The 21,090-nt window shown below is 38.1% G+C and overlaps 1 protein-coding gene and 1 non-coding gene across 3 annotated transcripts in view; one reads left to right on the plus strand and one right to left on the minus strand.

Moving 5' to 3' along the window:
- The window catches only part of CLIC5 (chloride intracellular channel 5), a 197,000-nt gene that overhangs the window by 40,471 nt on the left and 135,439 nt on the right, over positions 1–21,090 (plus strand). The window lies entirely within an intron of this gene.
- Positions 20,892–20,998, minus strand: LOC114677818 (U6 spliceosomal RNA). Its single transcript, XR_003729260.1, has one exon. It is a non-coding gene; the product is annotated as a U6 spliceosomal RNA (small nuclear RNA).

The following is a 21,090-nucleotide window of genomic DNA, read 5'->3' on the forward strand; positions in this document are numbered from 1 at the left end:
CCCCACCATCAGCATCATTATCACCTTTCTCAATGCAACCTCTACCACATCACCATCATCATTCACCAGCATCACCATCATCAAGCCCACTACCAACAATACCAGCACCATTACTTTCACCACCACCACTATTACTATGTTCCACTACCATTACCACTACCTGTACTACTATCTGTACCACCACCAAGCCTCATCCACCATCATCCCCATCGCCTCCACCAATGCCATCACCATGATCAGCCATTATCACCATTATTAACACTATTAGCAATAAATCCAATACAACCAATAGTGTTGCCTTCAACAACACCACCAACAAACAACATTGTCATCATATGCCACCATCACCATCACTTTCACCACCACCATTACCAGCACTAGTACCATCATCATAATCTTCCACCACCACTATTGCTGCCTACCATTAATGGGAACATTCAGTATGTGCCAGATACTGTACTGAATGGTTTACTTACATTAATCCTTTCATCCTCACACTAATCCGTTAAGTATAATAGTTGTATGCTACTGATTAGAAAATGGATGCTGAGAGGTGGGGACCCTGAATCAAAGACATAGCTAAAAAGTGGCAAGACAGGATCTATATCTACATCTATCTGATTCCAAATCTCATTGTCTGAATTGCCAGGGTTTACAGTTACTTAACTGATATGCTGTGGTGTTTTAAAGGTTTTTTTGTTTACATCTCTTTAGTTGTTATTGAGACTGAACATTTTTCCATGTGCTGATTTATTGTCTGCATTTCCTTATGTGTATGCCCTCCATTTATTTCCTATGATCTCATTTTGAAGAAAAGCTGAATATTGACCTTAAATAATTACATGAATTCTCTGTTCATTTCTTAAGAGTAGAGCTTCCTCTTTAACTTTATAACTTAAAATTTTTAACTTCCTTACAATTCCTTTTGTTTTTTATTCCAACATATCTGTTTTATTTCTAATTATATCTTAGCAAATCAGAAATGTTTTTTCTTCTCTAATTGGAAATAACATGCTTATTTTATTCTAGTGTTCTTTTTATGTTTATTTTATGCCTATTATGTTTATTTTGCTTTGACCAAAATTTATTATAATATTTAATATGAGGAATGAAACTAATGCAGTCTCTGCACCATGACCTGATTGTCCTCTATATTAAATAGTGATCACTTCTTGCCTTTGTATATCTGGTTTTTTAAATGTAGTAAGTTCTTATTATAGTCTAAATTTACTTTGGAAATATCTATTGTCTCCCCCCACCTTTTTCCTGCTTTTAACTGAATATCATGATGTTTTGGTAATTGTCACATATTTTAAAATCCAGAAGGTAAATCCTTTACCAATTCCTTTAGAAAAAATAAATTTGGTATATTTTCCTTCTTGTTATTCTGGAAGAATCTTAAAATCAGTGTTTCAGATTTTATAGAATATACTATGGAGGTTTTAATTGTTATTGTAGGAACAGAGAGTTTTGCTATCTTCAGAATATTTGGCTTTCTATGCATGAATGGGTTATAATTCTTCACTTATACATAGTATTTTTTTATTCCTATAAGATTGTATACTTTTAAAATAAATTTCTTGTTGTGAGCTAAATTATTATATATGCATTTAATGATATTCTTATCTCCATGGCACATAGATGTTACATCATCATAAGTTATTCATCACCTTAGTATCAGGACACAAGTAATTTTAGTGAATTTGTCTTTTCCCAACTCATCTGCTTTTGCTATAACTACAAAATCTAGGAAGATAAATAGTTCAGATGCTGTAGCAATTTTCTCTGTTACTTTAAAACAATATCTAAATTAGTATAAACTAGGAAATCTTCTGAAAGCCATAATGTTTCAGAAAGACATGTCCCCAGATGAACCAATCTGGGAAAGAGAGTGCTAGAGAGAATCTCCAGACACATGGGTTTTCATTAATGTAGATTAAGTCTGGCTGAGCCCACTAGAACTGAATTTTTCTAAAACTGTGACATGAAGTGGGATTTTTATGCCAGCAAACTTCCCTTTCTTTAAGCTCTCTCCTTTTCTTTTTCTCTCTCATTTCCATTGTTTACGGCTCTTATGTGTTGACTTTAGCAGAGTAACAGTGAAGTACGGTGTAAGCTGGAAAATCATCCCAGAGAAGGGCCTCTGAGAAGTCAACCTAATGCAGGCCTTGGTTGTCCCCTTTCTCCCAAGGACAGAGCACAACTAATGGGATCATGGGGCATAAGGACCCACCTGGGTGGGAAGCACCTCTCTGAAAGGCAGGGCCATTCAGTCTGAAGCCTAGATTTTGTAGTTAGAGTTCAACATCCATTCATTTATACAACAAATATTATTGAGCCATGCAGTCTACTAACTGACTGGACAAAGCATCTATCTGTGCTTCATGTTTTTTTTTCATCTATGAAAGTGAAAGGAGGAAAAAATGAAGGCATAGGATCAAGTGAGCTCCTGAGTCCTTTTTACCTGATAATTAGTATATCTAGTACTGAAGAATAGCTACCAGAGGGACTGGGCCAATGAGCTCTACCAGATAATATGCCAGTATTAGTGAGTCCTATGAATACAAAACGTCCCAATGAGGCCAATCCCAGGCTCTGTCTGAAGGCCCAGGTCTCATTCTCTTTCCCTGAGGCTCACTGCCACTTGCCTAATCTTCTCAATATAATGTATTATCTTCCACCCACACAGCAAAATATCTTTTGGTGAATCCCTACCTGTAACCAAATACCAGTCCTTCCTGTGATTTTCTAGTTATTCAGCCCCCTTGTACCTTCAGTTAATCAGCAATTAACCAATTCCCTGGTGCACACCCAAGATAGGTAAGGAATGAATGTCATCCTTGGGCAAATCATTTAACTTCTCCAATTCATGGTTTCCTTATTAATGAATAGTGCTATTGATACTTAATGGGAATTATTGTCCTCAGCACTAAATGACACCTGATTCAAAATAGGGTGCCCAACACATCAAAAAATTTTACCCATATTATCTTACTTTATACCCAAATAATTCTGTAAGATAATTAGGACAGGTGATATTGCCATCATCTTGGGGCAAAAGGAAATCAGGAAGTTTAAGTGACATGTATCAAGTTTCAAGGTAACTTGGTTCAGCAAACCAAGGAAGCTCTCTGACATTGGTGCCATTCTTTAGGTGGTCCATTCGCTTATTTATGTATTCATTCATTTGTTCTTCCATTAATTTATTACTGAGCACAGTCTATTGGCCCCCTCTCTCAGGGCTTTCCACCCAACAATACAACTGAAGGAATGTGCTCCTTCCAGCTGACTGAGCATGCCATTCAGTGGATTGTGACTTAAAGATTGTAATTTTGACTTTGGAACCAAATCAAGGTTTGACGCACATATACAAAAGAACTCTTTAGCATGTTGTAAGTAAAGGGGGAAAAATGAATAATCATTCACTGGCCAGAATGATGGTGATGTCCTTCTTATGATGAAGGTCCTTGGATATGCATGAGGGACACAAAAGAAATGACACATGGCCTCTGTATGAAAAATATGAAGACCTGAGGTTGAATATGGGTTGTTAAACTAAGGATGAAAAAAAAAATGGGGGAAGGTGTTTTTTTCTTGCTTGTTCTTCTGGAAGAATCTCAAAATTAGTGTTTCAACTTTTATAGACTATATTATGGAGACTTTAATTATTATCTTATTTTAAATTTTTAAGTAAGGAGATAGAGAATTTGGAGGGCAGTGATTCTTAAGAACAAGACTTCCCTTATTCTTTTTGAAACAAGCTATCACAACTCTTATACTACAAAACATATAAAGTATGGAAACGACGAACCCTTAGGAATCTACCAGCAAAACATTTGATATTCTAAAATGCCACTGAATTCACTCAATAGCTATTCATTATTCCACAAGAACTGAGCGCATTTCCAGCACTATGTATACACTGTGAAGGAATACAAAGAACTGTAAGGTGTTGTCCTATTCTCAAAGACATTGCAGTCCAGGTGGGGAGACAAGACAAGAATGAAAGGAAAACAATAAAACACAATTTGGGATTAAGCAAAAAGGGTAAAATAAATAAACTGCCAAATAATAAATAGTTGCCAAATGAAACAATAGGAGTGATCCTGAGTTTGAAAAATCATTAAGAGAAGGCCTCCCAGCTAGGTGGGATTTAAGCATTTGAGCACAAGGAAGGTGCAGGGGAGGCCCTTTGGGTGGGGAGGAGTCATTGAAAACCAATTCTGGGCCAGGCACGCTGGCTCACACTTGTAATCCCAGCACTTTGGGAGGCTGAGGCGGGCAGATCACAAGGTCAAGAGATTGAGACCATCCTGGCCAACATGGTGAAACCCTGTCTCTACTAAAAATACAAAAAAGTTAGCTGGGTATAGTAGCATGCACCTGTAGTCCCAGCTACTTGGGAGGCTGAGGCAGGAGAATCACTTGAACCCAGGAGGCGGAGGTTGCAGTGAGCTGATATCGCACCACTGCACTCCAGCCTGGTGACAGAGCGAGACTCCATCTAAAAAAAAAAAAAAAAAAAAAAAAAAACACCAACTCCAGCTGCAACACAGCCCTGGGTCTGCTCAGAGTCCCAGTCTAACTATTGTCCTTTGAAGTGAGTTGAGCAATTATACAAATCATTAATTATTCAGCCCAAATGACCAAAGTGAGAGCCCAGAGGAGATGCAGACTGTGGGCAGGCTTGATGCGAGTCTCTATTAGATTTTCAGACACAATTCTGCAAGATTCAATATCCAGAGGCAAACAAACCAAGACAATAGTAGGGATGGAGGCAGTGATAGGGAAGTTCAGGCAGAGTTATATGTTTAAAAGGAATTGAGGCATTGGACAATAGCCAGGTAGTCATTAAACAACACATTTGTTTAAACAATACACCCTGAAACAAATGACTCACCTTGTTACTTAGTCAAAAAGCTATTTACAAAAAAAAAAATAGTTTCGGCTCTCTTAGCTCCTTTTTTTCCCTCTAATATTACTCAGTGCCTTGAAAATTTCTGCTATCTTCTAAGAAAGACAATATAAAATAGTGACTATTCAGAGGCAGGAAGCCTGAGTTTCTGGCCTGATTTTGCCGTTGATGCTTTGAAACTTGAGACATGTCACTTAAACTTTCCGATCTCCTTTTTCCCCAAGATGATGGCAATATCACCTATCCTAATTATCTTACAGAATTATTTGGATATGAAGTAAGATAATACGGGTAAAATTTTTTCATGTGTCAGGCACATATTTTGAATCAGGTGCCATTTAATGCTGAGGACAATGATTCCAATTAAGTATTAGTAGCTCTATTTATCGATAAGGAAACTATGAATTGGAGAAGTGACTTGCCCAAGGCCATACAGCTATTACAATCCCAGTTCTCTGAACCTTAGTAGTCACCCTTCCCTTTAATGCCCCAATTACATAGTTTGAGTTTGTGCCCTGCATGCCTGCTCTAGCCTCTGTCAGCTCGAGGGTCCTTTTGCTAAGAGAAGTTTTGAGATATGAAGTTGAAAGAGCACAGTGCATAAGTTGGGATGTTGCCAGTGTGTGTCAAGCTTACATGGAACTGTCCAATGAAGCTAAGGCAGAAAGAGATGGGCTGAGGGGATTTGACAGAGTGCCCAAAGCTTGAGCTGCCACCACCTTTTCCTTTTTTAATTTTTTTTTTAAAGAGACAGGGTCTTGTTCTGTCACCTAAGCTGGAGTGCAATGGTGCAATCATAGCTCACTGCAGCCTTGAACTCCTGGGCTCAAGCAATCCTGCCCCCTCAGCCTCCCGAAGTGCTGAGATTACAGACATGAGTCACAGCACCAGTTTACCTTTCATTCTTAAATACAGTATGTTAAACAACTCAGCCTGAAGCACCCACATTGAGATTACTTGCCAGCTCAGGGGTACCCAGATAGTGGGTTTTGCCTTCCACCTCCAAGATTATAAAGGTTTTCTAATAAGCAACTTGTCTCCACTTTGGTGCAACTTAGCTTACCTGGGAGCTTTCAAGATAGTCAAGGTGTCCAGGCCACATGCCAGACCAATGAAATCAGAATATATCGTGATGGGAGGTGGGAATAAATACTTCGGTAGTTCCAACATGAAGCCAAGTTAGAGAACCATTGATTCCATAAAACAAAGAAAGGGTCTCCCCCAAGGCAAATTTGAACTTCTGGTATTTTAAGATCCAGACACTGGTAACAGGAAGAAGCTACTCTGGCATCATTTCCAACAGTACCTTTGTGTTTGTTTTGTTTATGTTATACTAACATGTGGTGAGTTCCTATTTTACTCTAGGTCTTCTTATTCTAAGACACCATTGTTGCCTTTAAAAAATAATAACCTCTTGTATTGTCACAGCATTTTTTGGCCATCTACTCTGCTTACTCTTAAAACCGGTCTCTAGATGTCATTTAAGGGTCAAATGTTGATTTTTAAAAATTGATTCTTATTTAATAGAGATACATTGAATGTTATCAGTCAAGTCAGCACAGGATAGACAATGCAGGAAAGACTCTCCCAAATACAAAGATATATCCAGAGATAAATTCCTCTATGAATAGAAACTTAGTTTAACAAAGTGATGTTAATTCCCACACCCGTTGGTGTTTCTTCTCTCTGCTCTGTCCAGGGTCTCTGTGAAGCTCTCAGAATCAGGAAGGGCTGGGCAGGTCTTCCCATGTGTGGGCCCATCAGGTGGCAAGGCTATGGAGACCTACACAATGGTGTCCAGCCCCCAGACTCTCTTCTCTTCACTTTTGCTGCAATGTCTTCAGTGGGCATAAACCCACGGAGCTTATCAAAAGTATAGATCTGGCCGGGCGTGGTGGCTCATGCCTTTAATCCCAGCACTTTAGAAGGCCGAGGTGGGCGGATCATGAGGTCAGGAGATCCAGACCATCCTGGCCAACATGGTGAAACCCCATCTCTACTAAAAATACAAAAATTAGCTGGGCATGGTGGCACGTGCCTGTCGTCCCAGCTACTCAGGAGGCTGAAGCAAAAGAATTGCTTGAACCCGGGAGGTGGAGATTGCAGTCAGCTGAGATCACGCCACGGAACTCCAGCCTGGGTGACAGAGCAAGACTCCATCTCAAAAAAAAAAAAAGTGTAGATTTCCAGGCCCTATCCTTAGATTCGATATTTGTGAAAGGAGCTCAGAGAAATCCATTTTAAATAGCTCTGTAAGTGATTCCACTATAGATTGTCCTTGGAAACTCTGCTTCCCCTGCTCCCCTCATATGGAAATCAGCCATTTGTGTTATGTAATGTATTCTCTGAGAGTTGCTTTTAAGATGCAGGTGTGACCAGCCCAAGTAGCTCACTAAGTTCCTCTCTGCTTTGGCAGAGGTAAGAATAAGGGCAGGAAGAGGATTTCAATATGTGTTTATGGAATGAATGAAAAGAGGTTTCTGAATCCAGGGACGAGTCTGTAGATGAGGAAATTCACTTCCCAAAGATAAACATGGTTGACTTCACACGGCGGGTTGGGGGCAGCTTACATAGCCTGAGGGATTCTGTGTGGGTTGGGCAGAGTTCAGTATGCCGGGATGCCTTGGCCTTTCCCCAAAACTTAATTAGAAGTAGCCCCTAACTTCTTGTGAAAAAAAGAGAAAGTTGGATGACATAAAAATGCATAATGTAAAAGCTGAAAAGTTCTCCCTCCCCAATCTTACTGTCCTGAAATAACCACTTGATACGGTTTGGATTCGTGTCACCACCCAAATCTCATGAATTGCAATTCCCATTGTTGGAGGAGGAGGCTGATGGGAGGTGATTGGATCATGGGGGTGGACTTCTTCCTTTTTGTTCTCATGGTAGTGAGTGAGTTCTCATGAGATCTGGTTGTTTAAAAGTGTGTAGCACCTCCCCCCTCTCTCTCTTCCTCCTGCTGTAGCTGTGTAAGATGTGCCTCCTTGCTCTTCCACCATGACTGTAAGTTTCCTGAGACCTCCCCAGCCATGCTTCCTGTACAGCCTATGGAACTGTGAGTCAATTAAACCTCTTTTCTTTATAAATTACTCAGTCTCAGATAGTTCTTGATAGCAATCCAAGAATGGACTAATACACCACTATTTACAATTTAGTGTGTAGCCTTCCAGGCTATATATATGTGTGTGTGCGTGCGTGTGTGTATGTGTGTGTATATATATATATATACACACACACATACACACACGCACGCACACACACATATATATACGTATACATATATATATATATATACACATACACACACACACACACAAAGATGAAATGACTATATGCACTCTTTCATAGTTGGATTTTTTTTCATTTAACAACATATCAAGGGCTTCTTTTCATGTCTCTCCATATTTTTTTATGATATCCTTTCTTATATGGATGCACCAAAATGTACCTAATTGATCTCCTACTAAAAGGACATTTAGTTTGGCACATACATCCTTTGCTCACTGATGAGTTTCCTATCTGTGGACCTCTTGACCATTATAAGGCTCAAATTTGTCTTCAACTTGAATAGATAGTAGGCCCACCAAAAACATTGCACCAATATACACTTCCTACCCACGTTGCAGACTTACCCACAATTTTTATTACAAATATTTTAAACATTTTACCAATTGAATAAATGAGAAAATCTCTTCCTGGCGCAACTTCATTTTCTTAGCTTAGTAGCAAGCCTTTTCATATATTTATTTATCCCTGCATTCCTTTTCCAATGAACTAAGTGTTCATATCTTTTACCCAGAGTCAAGGCTCACCTTGGTGTTTTTATATATTGTATTTTATTATTTTCATTATGGTACCCATTGGCACACAGCAAATAGTCATGTACAGAAGAGAGCATATTCTGCAGAAAGGGTGAGGGGCAAAGGATCCAACAACTTACTATTTTAAAAGCACTGTTTATATTATTTAGTACGTAAGACCTTTAAGAACTGGAGCAACATCTCATATTCTGCAAAACACAGTGATGGTAATAAAATAGGATCTTAATAAATATTTGTTGAAAAAACGAGTAAATGTAGACAGAGACTGATACAGACATATGCTATGTTCCTGTATCTATGCTAGGTACAGGGAAACAGTACTTAGCACATAAGAAACACCATTTCTTCTTTCTAAAACTTGATGGTTTGTTAGGGCTTCGGATGTGTAAAATGAGAATTTCACTGCAAGAAGTGATGAATAGAGGGATGATTAGATGTCACCTGTACTTGAAGATCTTAGTTCTAAAAGGCAACAGATACATAAATAATTTCCATGTAATAGAGCAAGAGTAGAGGTTTGCACAGGGTGCTGTGGGAACATGAGTTTTAAGGACGATGACAACTTCAGTGGATGAGGAAACATGAAGAAATTATTTCAAACAACATGAGGAAAGTCGTGGAGGTTTGGAACAGCATGGTGTGCATGTAGGAAATCAAGCCATTTTAGGGTTTCCCAGAATCTATAGATCCTGAAGGCACAGGAGGTCAGGTGGGCTGATGGGGAGAACACAGGAAGGAGGTCCCAACCTAGCACATCCTGCTGGAGAGTGCAGTCGATGCAGAGCCACCAGAGGATTTTGAGCAAGGGTGGGGTGTGACCTGACACAAATTGTAGATGGCATGCCCTGGCTACCAGGGGAAGGATGGATTTGAGGGATGAAATGGGTGGCCAAGAAAGAGAGAAAGCAAAAGAGCAGTTAGGAAGGTTCTATGTTTATTCAGGAATAAGGTAATGAGGCTGCAATAATGAGGATAAAGGGTGGAGAGATCTCAGAGTAGATACTTGGTGGCTAATTGGACTTGAGACGATGGAGGGATTAAACAAAAATATGGGCTTGGTTTCTGGTTTTAGTGATAGGATCGATGACAATGTCACTCACTGGTAAAGAAAATGCAGGATATGGAGAGGATTTGGGGAAGAATATTGTTAGTGCACTATCTTGGAAATACTAACTTTGAGAAAACTGGGACACTCAAGGGATGTACTTGGCAGGCATTTATATGTAAGTATGAGGCTCTCAAGGAGGTTACAAAGGCTGAAAGTTAAAATTGGAGAAAGAGTGAATTTAGGACACTGGATTTCAAGGCAGGGGCCTTCATGAGCCTCCCCTATAACTCACTTATAGCCAGGCATAACTCCCAGGGTAACGTCATTTCCCTTTGAGGGCCCATCACAACTGCAGATCTGGAATGAATTCTGGTCTGGACTCTTGAACCCCTTTTAATACTTAATGGAAGCAGGGGAAGCTCAGCAGTGCAGTTCTTTACTGTTGAATGGGAGCAAGCTACTTGTTGATCAGTTGTTAAACTTTTCTTCCCCAGAAAGATGTCAATTCTACAGGCCAATAGTAGTTTGCTTGTGGTGAAAGGAAAATTGAGGTTCGCTGGTGTGGACTGCACAGTCAACGCTAAGGATACGCCTGTTTTTTTTTTTTTTTTTTGGTAAGAAGATGGGATCCCCTAAGCAACAAGATTGGGAAGAGGGCCTCTTTCAGTCCTCACCTTTTGCTATGTCATCATGAATTAGTTTCTTGTTAAACATTTGTCAGTTTCGATGACCCACAGTCAGGTTTTAGGGGAGACAACATATAGGATAAGGCATAAAGGTACATTGGAGAGTCACAGAGGCTAGTCCTGGCTCTTCCACTTTCTAGTTCAGGGAACTTGGGCAAGTCACTTTACTTCTCTGCGTCTGTTTTCTGATCTTGTTAAAATGGGGATAATAAGAAAAATATCTATTCTTCTACTTCTCAGGACTGCTGTTATGATAAGATAATAATTTTGAAAGTCCCATGCAAATATTATTATTGTTTGAAGATGTCTGGCTGATAGCCTGCACTTAGAAAGCCTCAGTAAACAGCTGTTAAGTGAACTCTGCCATGAAGGACACTCATTCCCTTGCCCATTTATTCAACAACTGCTTGTTAAGTGTCTGCTCTGTGTGAGGCACTGTGCTCATTGGTAGGGATATAAAGAAAGAACAGACTCCATGAAAGGCATGGAAGAACCGTAAATGTATATTACTAAGTTAAAGAAGTCAGTCTGAAAAGGTTCATTCTGTAGGATTTCAAATAAATGACATTCTGGGAAAGGGAAACTATGGAGTCAGTAAAAGATCAGTGGTTTTCAGGGGTTAATGGGGATGGGGGAGGAATGAATAGGCAGGGCACAGAGGATATTTAGGGCAGTGAAAATACTCCATAGGATACTGTAATGATAGACATATGTCACTATAAATTTGTCCAAAACTATACAATGTATAGTACCAAGAGTAAATGTAAACTATCTAATGAAACTATGGACTTTGGGTGATCATGATGTGTCTATGTAGGTTTGTCAGTTGTAACAAATGTACCACTCTGGTGATGAATGTTGATAATGCAGGAGGCTGTGCATGTCTGGGGGCAGGGTGTATATGGGAAATCTATACCTTCAGCTCAATTTTGCAGTGAACCAAAACCGTTCTAAAAATAAAGTCTTATATATATATATATATATATAGGGAGAGAGAGAGAATAGAACATTTATGCCTTAGAAGCATCTATAACCTATAGCTTACTGGAAGAGAAAGGAATGTAAACAGATTTTCAAATACTGATAAATGGGAGATATAATCATGTATGCACAGTATTAGTTAGCTTTTAGTATTACAATATTTTATCCCCATTTGTGACCAATGCATGCAGAGGGTCAGTACTGTTCATTGTTTAGACAGGACCCCCTTATTTTTTATTCACTGCAAGCAGATGGCCACCCAGTGGTGAATGACTCCAACCACCTGGGACTTCCCGAGAAGGGGTGAGTGATGCTGTATGGTCAGCATTCACATGGCCAGGCATGCAGCATCTCTATGACCAGCTGGAAGGGAACAGAGGAGGCGTTGGTGTTGACTGGTGAACTCAACCAGACCACTTTGGCGTGGCTGTTTTGCATCCTTCTGCCTTTTAATTTGTTGACTTCCCACAAGGAGCCAGTGCGTATGAGTAAGGCAGAGCTTAGGTCAGCAGTTTGACTCTTTGCACCTTAATGTTGGGAGGCTTCATGAAGGGCATTAAGTCTTGTGTCCACTGATGCAGTGACTTTGTGCTGTGTTAACGGGGCATAAATGACTGAGTCTATATTCTGCTTTGTTCATCCTGGAACTTAATTTTATGAGAGAAGTATAACAATGATTCAGTTTACGAGGTGACAAAAGAGCAAGGTAAAAAAGAATTAATTTCAATGTAATGGATTGAACTTCTTTTTTAAAAGAGCATAAAATCACTTAGCTAAAATATCAGCCTTTGGGAGAAGCTTCTCCCATTCTCCACAAGTCCTGGCCTTCTGTAGTTGCAGCCAATGAGCAAAATCAAGTGTAAGGAATTTTGAGATACAAAATTTATATTGCAAAGGTGTCTTAAAATAATATTTATCTTTTATACACAGGAGTGCACTGCAAATTTTTGCAAAGTGCTTCTAATTGAAGAAATTATGAATAATTACAGAGAAATACAAAAATTGTTTCTTCTAAGTGAGTTTCTGCAAACTCAACATATATTCAGTGGAGCCAACATTATTGGTTATGCTGGAACTCTTTCACTGAATGAAAACTTCTGGGCAGATTTTCTCCAGCGATGTATTGAAACTACAAAGGTTGGATAATATAATTACATAGCGAAAGGTGAAAATGTGATCACACAATGTAGACCCCCATAGGGATATAACAGGGGAATTCAAGCTTGGACTTCAGCTCCTCCAGCATGAAATGCTTTGTCCCACCTAAGGGCCCTCATACATCCTGTTCCCGTCTCTCTTCCCTTCAGTGTTCAAATGAACAGCTCCTTTTCATCTTTCAGGTCTGAGCTTAAATGTCATCACTTCACAGAAGCCTTCCCAGTGGACCTCTGTGCAGGAGGCTTCCTCGCCCCCCTCACTATGATTCTCTACCCAGTTTTCTTTGTTAGCTTTGATCATAATTTAATATTGTACATCTATTTCTTTGCTTATATGTTTGTTCTGTCTCCCACAATGGATTGCAAGACCCACCAGGCACAGGATGTTCACAACTGTTTTATTCCCTAAGGTATACTCAATGTCTCTAAGAGCACTTGAGATATAAATAGGTGGTCAGTAGATAAATTCATGTGAAAATGATAATTATGGCATTGCCATCTCAGTGGAATCACAAATGAGACTGCTATCTCATTTGTGAGGCAGTTGGTGCTATCTCATCTGGTTATCTCATCTTCTGGTTATTCAGACTTAGGCAAGGAGCATCTTTTCTCAATGCTGTTAGCTTTATTTCAATTGTATTTTCCTGAAAGCCTATTGTGTCTACTTAGCTGGAAATGGGGTGAGGGGTGGGAGCACCCCACATGCATTTTGAGCACTATGATCTCACTGTGAGCAAGGCCTGGGTCTTACTCATAAATTTATCCCCAGCATTGAGCACAACATCTGGCACAGAACAGTTTCCCAGGAAGTGTTTGTCGAATTTAATGAAATTGAGATATTTGAAGAACTTTCTGCCTCCTCCTTGGAAGAAGGAAATTGAAGCAATTAAAATAATGCTCTCTGATTTTCTGTCAACCAAGTTTTATGGGGGTAGGAGTAATCTTCCTGGCAGATCATAAAAGATTGCACAGTTGAGTAAAGTATATGACAAAAACAGAATCAAAGCTACCTCCCTGAATATAGATTAAAGAGAAGTACTTATTACAGTGCTACAGAAGTGAATTTCCTCTGTGTCTGCCTCACTATGACCAGAAAATGTTTCATTCTATTTCTTTGAGATTCTAAATTGGAGAGCGATGTATATACAAGGATGTATATGGAAAGAGAAAAAAGCTTAAATACAGACATGTTCCTAGAATTCTGCGGGGGGACTTTTACATTGCTTCCTTACCTTTAGGATAGATTTTTCTTAAAAATAATAATAATAATTCAGGCTAGACCAACTCTGTTCATCTCCAAGAAAGCACTTGCAATTTTCTCCATGGTATTTTATCCCTTTTAGGAAATAATTTCTTATGTAGCTCAAAGAGCTCATGCCATGCAAGGGAGAAACTTTGAAATAAAGATGAAGGCTTTATCAGTCCGTTCTCATACTGCTATAAAGACATACCTGAGACTGGGTGATTTATAAAGAAAAGAGGTTTAATTCACTCACCATTCCACATGACTGGGAGGCCTCAGGAAACTTACAATCATGGCAGAAGGCAGAGGGGAAGCAAGGCGTGTCTTATTTGGTGGGAGGAGAGAGAGAGAACAAAGGGGAAAGTGCCACAGACTTAAACCATCAGATCTCATGAGAACTCACTATCATGAGAACAGAGAGGGGGAAATCCATCCTCATGATCCAGTCACCTCCCACCAGGTCCCTCCCCTGACACGTGGTGATTACAATTCAACATGAGATTTGGGTGGGGACACAGAGCCAAACCATGTTAAAGGCCGTCCAGCATTCCATTCTTTACCTGGGAGCATTTCTTTTTTTGAATGATTCAGCAGCTGATCTTCAGCCTTCATTTCCAGGCTGTGCCTTTACTATTTTTATTTCTTTAGTTTTCTTTAGTTTACTATTCACCTAAACACATTCGTAATAAAATAATACTAACTAGCGCTTATTTATTGAGGTACTTGGGACTCTGACAACCTGGGATTCAGATCCTCAGCTCTAGCGCTTTCTAGCTTACTGACTAATTTGTGTATATCAGCTTCTTCATCTGCAAAATGAGGTAACAATGGCAGCTCCCGCATACTGAAGTTTGCAGTGAGGGATTAAGTGAGATGCTGCCTCTGAAATGCTTTGCTCAATGCCTGCCTTATACACATTTGGGGAAAAAATAACTCTTTTGTTCTTTGTTTATGGGTCAGTCACTGTGTTGGGTGCATTATATCTATTTATAAATAATTTTAATCAAACTACACAAACTTCAGGGAAAGTATAGTTATTTTCGTCTTACAGGTAAAGGAACTGAGGATCCGAGAGGTTGAACAACCAGATTAGAGGTGTAGAAAGTCTTGAATTCAGAATTTTTGGATCTCAGTCTAGTGCTCTTTTTACTGTACTATAATACATTCTCTTTTGAAAAAAATCAATTAATGGAGACTTTATTTATTATTTTTAAAATTTTATTCTGTACCATGTATGATCACCTTAAATCTACAGCCTTTCTCTGGAATTCTGTCAATTACTGAACATATTTTTGCTTTTGTATCTTAGCTCAGGAGACTGTTGTGTTTTTATGAGGATTTGGAACTTTAATACTTTTTATTCACCTCGGGATTGGCCTCATTCTTAAAGTGCATCACTGTGTTGATGCCTCATGTCCACCTTCTAAGAGCCAGGAGGTCTTTTTTCTATCTTATAGACCATCTCTTGCCTATAGCCCTCTATACAGATTCTAACTGATGTGGGTATAAATAAATGTCCAGTTGCAAACGTTAGAAAACTCAATTCAAGATTGAGTCAAAAAAGAATTTTACTAACCATTTAGGACAGGAAAATCTAGTGGTATGAAGTTTCAGGCACTAAGACATCCAAGTCAGAACTTGGGCTTCCTCTCTACATATCTTGGCCCTTGTTTGCTCTCTGTTTGCTTTACTGTCAGTCAGGTTCTGTCTTAGTGGTGGTGGGATAGTTCAAAGAGCTCTAGGATCATAGCCTAGTCTGTTTGTAAGTTCAGCAGAAGGAAAAATGGTCTTCTAAATTTCTGAGAAAAGTCCCAGAATTGAATCTCATTGGATTCCAGTTGATCACATGCCCATTTTGAATCAATCACTGTGACTAGAGGTTGCATTGCTCTAACTGGCCAATATGAGTCACCTGACCATCCTTAAGGCTTTACTTGAACCTAAGGTACTGTGAATGAAGGAAGGTAGATCCCCAAGGAAACTGGGTAACTCAGGGCAAATAGAACCTATTTGTCTATGATTATAACAACTGTTTATATATATTTTCAAAACTTTAATCTGTGGGGTCATGGGTGTTTGTCCAATCCCCTCAAAATATTCTTCATTCTACTCCCACCGATGCAGCTCCTGGCTTCCAAGGTGACCCATGTCCCTCACCCTGCTTTTCCCCCAACCCTTGCTCTGTTTAATAGTATTCCCTTTTTTGAGTTATTAAAGACCATTACTGGTCAATTAGCAAGATGTACTGTTCGCCAAAAGAAAATCAGATGTGTAGATCAGAGTAATACTAGGTGACAGTTGTGGGTGGATTTTTTTTGGAATTTTGTTACATGTATTTACCTTGGACTCTGTCCAAGAATCTTTAAAAAGTATTTGTGTAATAGTTGTATTTTTAAGGTGATCTTGCCAGAGCAAAGTAGGACCTTGGCTATTAAGTGAGGACAATCACCAGAGCAGTAAATCCTGCCAAAAATGCATGATGATGCAACAGAAGATGACCTCAGATCACTTTTCTCCTGCCCTTTGGCTCCCATAACTTCCGTTTCCTAGGGCTGGGTATTTTTTAATTTTTGTGTGCTATCTCTTGGGCCCTATGTTTCCTTTTTAATTTCACCTCTGGGTGTCTCTTAGTTTAAGCAGAGTAAAGGAGAAATCCAAAATCCCTAACCTTAGCCATTACTTATCCAAGACTAGTCATTTACTTATTCCACCAATTCAGTAAGCAATTTCTAAATTTCTAGTAGCATCACGAACTTCTCCAACCACATCCTGTGGTTAATAATATGGGCGTTAGCAATGGAGGGAGTCCCAGCTCTGTTGTTTATAACTATCCACATGACCTTGGATACATTACTTACCCTTTTTAAGTTTTTGCTTCTTTATTTGTGAGATGGGATTAATAACACTACCTCATAGGATTATTATAGAAATGAAGTGAGCTAATAAGGACTTCAGAGCTCCCAACACATGGTGACCGTTAAGCAAATGTTAAGTATTATTATTATGACCTAACTCTTTCATATGTTTCAGTTCAAATTAGAGTCTTTATAAAAACTCCACACTGTAGTGTCCATTTCACTGATGGAAGGTCAAAATCCCAGATGGAGGAGACCGCAAATAGAAGTGCTGGTTATTCATTCATTGATTCCATTAACAATTATTTATTGAACATGTGCACTCTACGGGGCATATTTGCCTGCTTATAAGTATATAGCAAGGGACCATTATATCCTGTGGGTCTTGCAAAAGAAACACAAAACTGGATTCCTGTCATCAAGAAGCTTCCACTCCTGTGGAAAAGCCATAACAATCCAGGAAGGAATAATACAGAAACTAAGACTGCTCATCATCAGAAGGTGGTATGCACACTGTATGTTCTCAGGGGGTTCTAGAATGAGTATGAGCAGTGTCTGGCACATAGTAGACACCCCCAAAACACTGGTTGAAGGAATGAGTAATGAGTGAATCAGTGGGATGAGTGATGGTTGTTGACAAGGACTCTTGACTTCAGTCCAGTTCACTCCCAGGCCTCTGCCTTTGCTAAGCAGCAATAGACAGACTACAGTGAGAGCCAAGATCATTGATCATGTTGGCCATACACAAGGACACCTTAGGTTATAAAGAAATAGAACTAGCAACTCACCTCAATCCCCCTCATAGCCCAATCTGTGACCTCATGCAGGTGTGATCCCTCTAGGTCTCACCTCCCTTCATCTACACCCATGTGGTCCTCCCACAAAGACATAATGTCTTTCTGAAGCTGTCATCGAAATCTTCCTGCTTAAACCTCAAGTCCTTGAGATTGTCTGGGAGATTCCCTGCAGAGAATGCAAATTGTTTAATTCCCATGGAAATAGCTGCTACCCTGGGTATAGTGAATGGGTTCAACTGAATACTGCTAGGTAGGTAAAAGCTGGAACTTGTGACTAATAATGTGATTGCACTCTAGCAGTGGGTAAGGTGAGCATTTTCTGAAAAATCTCCCCATAAACATCATCATTATTTTACAGTACATGTCATTTCATAACACACACACAAATACACTCTCTAAATATGTTTATTTTGTTTTATTTGTTATTTCAATGAAAGTTCACTTTATTTTATTGATCAGCTTAATTAGAAGCACTACATCTCATAAAATACAAATCTGTTTTACATTTCTGAAATTAATGGTAAGAGAAGGTCTGATGTTACAGATTTGAAGCAAAGACTGTGTGGAAAGTGGGTATGGCAATAGAATCTGATGGCTTTACCTTTTTGGAAATTATTTAAGCATTTTGATCATTTTTAACATTTGCATACAGAAAATTCACCTTTTTGGTGTGTAGTTATGTATATTTTAACACATACAGAGATGTGTGTAACCACCAACACAAACAGGATGCAAAGCAGTTCTATCAGCTGAAAGCTGCCTCTTTGTAATCAAACTCTCCTCTATCCCCATCCCTGGCAGCCACTGGTCTTCTCTCCATCCCTATAATTTTTTTATTTTCTAGAATGGCATGTAAATGAAACCATACAGTAAGTAACCTTTTGAGACTGTTTTTCTTTTTCGCTTAGTATGGGGCATTTGAAATTTACCTGTGTTTTGCACCAATTAATAGTTCATTCGTTTTTATCACTAAGTGATATACCATTGTATAAATGTTATCACCATTTATTTATTCATTTACCCATTGAGGAATATTTGGGGATGTTTCCAGTTTGGGGCAATTATGAATAATACTTTTGTAAAAAAATGTATGTGCCAAGGTTTTATGTAAACATAATTTTCATTTCTCTTGGATAATACCAAGAGATGGTAAGTGAGCCATATAGTAAGTGTACATTTGACTTTATATGAAAATGCCAAACTGCTGTCCAGAACGACTGTGCAATTTTGCATTCCTACCATCAATGTATGAGAGTTCCAGTTGCTCTGCATTCTTGCTCACACATGGGGTTGTCATGAATGCACATTTTAACCGTCCGAATAGGTATATTGTGGTATCTCTTAATTTGCATTGCTCTACTGAAGAATGTTGAGCATATTTTCATGTGTTTGCCATTGGTAAGTCTTCTAGGATAAAGCATCTGCTCAGATATTTTGCCTATTTTTTTAGTTGGGTTTTTTTTTCTTTTTTGAGTTGTAAAAATTCTTTACAAATCCTGGATACAAGTCCTTTGCTTCCTCCTCTTCTCATTACTGGAAGAGATTGTATGGAATTGGTGTTATTCTTTCTAAAGTGTTTAGTAGAATTCATTAATGAAGATAGCTGGGACTGTAGTTTTCTTTTCTTGGAGGGCTTTCAACTATGAATTTAACATGCTTAATAAATATAGGACTATTCAGGTTATCTACTTCTCATTGAGTGAATTTTGTTAGTCTGTGTCTTTTATCCATTTTATCTAAATGGTCTAATTTATGTTCAGAGAGTCATTTGTAGTACTCCCTTATCTGTTTATATCTGTGTAGTTCATAGTTGATATCCCATCTTTCATATCTAACATTGATAATGTATCTTCTCTCTCTAGTTTTTTGGTAAATCTAGTGAGAAATTTATCAACTATATTGATCTTTTATAAAAACCAGCCTCTAATATTATTGGTCTTCTCTATTGTTTTATTTTTTCTTCGATTTCATTAATTTCTGTTTTTATATTTATCATTTTATTACTTGTGCTTGCTTTGGTTTTAGCTGGCTATTCTTTTTTCTTGATTCTTAAAGTGGAAGCTTAGATTACAGATTTCAGAACTTTATTATTTTCTAAAATAAGGGTTTTATGTATAAATTTTCTACTAAGCACTGCTTTAGCTGCATCTCACAAATTTTGATATGTTGTATGCTCATTTGAATTCAATTCAAAATATTTTTAAATAATCCTTGAGACTTCCTTGTTGATCAATGAATTTCTCAAAGTGTGTTGCTTAATTTCCAAATAACTGGAAGCATTTTGGATATCTTTCTGGCTATTAATCTAATTGATTCTGCTATGGTCAGAGAACATGCTTTGTATAATTTCATTATCTTAAACATAATGAAGTTTGTTCTGTGACCCAGAATGTGATCTGTTTTGGTAAATGTTCCATATATACTTGAAAATAGTGTACAGTATGTTGTTGTTTGGGTGGGATGTTCCATAAATGTTCATAAGGTCAGGGTTTTTGATAGTGTTGTTTGGGTTTTCTATATTCCATATTCTTATGGGTTTTTTTGTCTACTTGTGCTATACATTACTAAAAGAAGAGAATTGAAGTCTATAACTATAGTTCTGTATTTGTCTTTATCCTTTCAGTTCCATCAGCTATTGTTTCATCATTATTGAAGCTCTGTTATTAAGTATATACACATTTAAGGTTGTTATATCTTCTTGGTGAGCTGGCTGTTTTGTCATTATTATTATGTAAGGTCTCTATTCCTGATAATTTCCTTTTTCTGAAGTCTATTTTGTCTAATAGACTTACATTAATATAAGTTTATATATTACTAATAATTATATTAATTTAGAGGCTAGTTTTCTTTTGATTAATCTTTTTATGGCAGGGGCTTTCCCATCCTTTTACTTTTAATTTATCAATAACATTGTGTTTGAAGTGAATTCTGTAACAGCATGTAGTTGGGTCTTCTTGTTGCTTTTTTATCCAATCCAACAATCTTCAGCTTTTAATTTACGTGTTTAGACCATTTATATTTAGCTTAAGTATTAATATGGTTATATTTAGGTGTACCATTTTATTATCAGTTTTCTATTCTCTTCCTCTTTTCTGCCTTTCAGATTATTTGAAAATTTCTTGTCATTCCATTTTAGCTTATCTGTTGGCTTTTTTTTACTATACTTTTGTTTTATAACTCATATAGCTGTTTCTTTAGGGATTACAATACACACACCTAGGTTTTCTCAGGCTACTTAGAGTTTACTATATCAACTAAAGTATATATACCTTACAACTGTATAAATTCCTTGCGCTTTACCCTTTATGCTGCAGTGGTCATATTATTGAATCTAAATATATTAAAAATGCTATCAGATATGTTATAGTTTTCACTTTCAACAGTCATACAAAAATATGAATGTTACACTGTTTTGCATGTCACCCTTTTATTAGGGCCATGCCAATCTTCTCTGTATGGTTTCTGTTTTAGAATATGTGCTGCCAAAGTGAGCACTTAATATGTTTTTAGAGTACTTTCCTGGTAAAAATTTGTCAAAACTTGCACCACATTTGTGAAACTATGGGCTGGAAGTAGACATATAGTGT

This window comes from Macaca mulatta, chromosome 4, assembly GCF_049350105.2.
Source record: "Macaca mulatta isolate MMU2019108-1 chromosome 4, T2T-MMU8v2.0, whole genome shotgun sequence".
Taxonomy (NCBI): Eukaryota; Metazoa; Chordata; class Mammalia; order Primates; family Cercopithecidae; genus Macaca; species Macaca mulatta.